The 2,146-nt window shown below is 42.6% G+C and overlaps 1 protein-coding gene across 1 annotated transcript in view; it reads right to left on the reverse strand.

Moving 5' to 3' along the window:
* Window positions 1–2,146, reverse strand: part of F8 (coagulation factor VIII) — a 118,072-nt gene that overhangs the window by 91,770 nt on the left and 24,156 nt on the right. The window lies entirely within an intron of this gene.

The following is a 2,146-nucleotide window of genomic DNA, read 5'->3' on the forward strand; positions in this document are numbered from 1 at the left end:
CCCGTCTCTCTATCTCTCTCACTTTCAGAAATAAACATTTTAAAAAATAAATATTTTATTTTACTTTTGAGAGAGAGAGAGAGAGAGAGTGCAAGGAGGAGGGTCAGAGAGAGAGGGAGACACAGAATCTGAAACAGGCTCCAGGCTCTGGGCTAGCTGTCAGCGCAGAGCCCGACGCGGGGCTCGAACCCACAAACCGTGAGATCGTGACCTGAGCCGAANAGCAGTGTGCGCTCAGTGACCAAGGTAGCTGGGCGTTTACACGAAGCTCTCAGTTGGGCCCAGGGGCCGTGGCAATCTCTTTGGTCTCTACCTTCCACCTTCAGCCCCAATCCTCTTCTGGCCCCTGATGTCTACGGCCTTGTATCTGTGTCCTCCCATGTAGTATTTGTCTTTCTGTGACTTATTTCAGTTAGCATAATACACTCTAGTTCCATCCACATCATTGGAAATGCGTGATTTCATTCTTTTGTTGGCTGACTAATACTCTACTGTGTGTGTGTGTGTGTGTGTGTGTGTGTGTGTGTATGACCACACCTTCTGCATCCATTCATCTATGGACGGACACTTGGGTTGCTTCCGTATATGGGCTATTGTAAATAACGCTGCAATGAACACAGGGGAGCACATATCTTTGCAAATTGTGTTGTTTTCATTTCCTTTGGATAAATACCCCGAAGCGGGATTGCTGGATCATACAGGAGCTGTATTTTTAATTTTTGGAGTCACTTCCATGCTAGTGTCCATGGCAATGGCACCAGCAGTGCAGGAGGCTTCCCTTTGTGTCACACACTCACCAACACTTGTTATTTCTTGCCTCTTTGATACTAACCGCTCTGACAGGCGTGAGGCGGCACCTCAGTGTGGTTTTGCTGTGTACTTCCCTGATGATGAGCGGTGCTGAGCACCTTTTCATGTGTCTGTTAGCCATGTGGACGTCTTCTTTGGAGGAGTGTCAATTCAGGTCCTCTGCCCGTTCCTTTTTTGTTTGTTTTACTTGGGAGGTTTGTTGTCTTTGATATTCAGTTGTGTGAATTCTTTATATATCTTGGGTATCAACCCATTGTGGGATATTTCATTTGCAAATACCTCTCCCATATAGTAGGCTGCTGTTCATTTTTTCGATGGTTTCCTTCACTTATGCAAAAACTTGTTTCGTTTGATACAGTCCCATTTCTTTATATCTGCCTTTGTTGCCCTTGCTGTCAAACTACTTTAAATGAGTGAATTTTATGGTATACAAGTTATACCTCAATAAAACGGTATAAAAATGCTATGGGGAGAGTGGCGCCTGGGTGGCTCATTCGGTTAAGTATCCATCCGACTTTGGTTCAGGTCATGATCTTGTGGTTTGTGGGTTCAAGCCCTGTATCAGGTTCCATGCTGACAGCTCAGAGCCTGGAGCCTGCTTCAGATTCTGTGTCTCCCTCTCTCTCTGCCCATCCCTCTCTCAGAAATAAAGATTTTAAAAATTAAAAAATTGAAAAATGCTATGGAGAGGGAAGCCTGGCTGGCTCAGTCGGTAGAGCATGCAACTCTTGATCTCAGGGTTGAGTTCAGGCCCCACAGTGGGCAGAAAGATTACATTAAAAAAATGCTATGGGGAAACCATACACAAAAATCAATTTGAGATGGATCGCAGACCTATACAAGGTAAAATAATAAAACTTCTGGAGAAAAGCATGGAAGAAAGTCTTCACGACTTTGGGGTAGGCAAATATTTTAAACAGGACATGAAGCTCTAACATAGAAAAAAAAGTGATAATTTTTTGTGCTTCATTAACTGTTGAACTTTTGTGCTTCATTAATAACTTGTTTACCAAAAAAAATATCGAGAGAGTGAAAATTCAAGGCACAGACTGGAAGAATATATGCAAATATTTACATCTGTCAAATGATGTGTATTCAGAATATATAAAATACCTATACAAATCAGTAAGAAAAAAGATAAACAACTCCTTTTTTTTCCAACAGGAAAAGCTGATGAACACTCGATAAGATATTTTACAATAGGGTATCAGAAAGGTCAACATTGTCTCCCTGTGTTGCTTCTGGGCGGAACCACTAGGGATGCCCATGTGAGAGATCATATCATTTTCCCAGACCTCACCAGGCTTACGGTGCAAAAGAGTCATGTCTATGCTCA

This window comes from Crocuta crocuta, unplaced genomic scaffold (assembly GCF_008692635.1).
Source record: "Crocuta crocuta isolate KB4526 unplaced genomic scaffold, BGI_CrCroc_1.0 scaffold1015, whole genome shotgun sequence".
Lineage (NCBI taxonomy): Eukaryota > Metazoa > Chordata > Mammalia > Carnivora > Hyaenidae > Crocuta > Crocuta crocuta.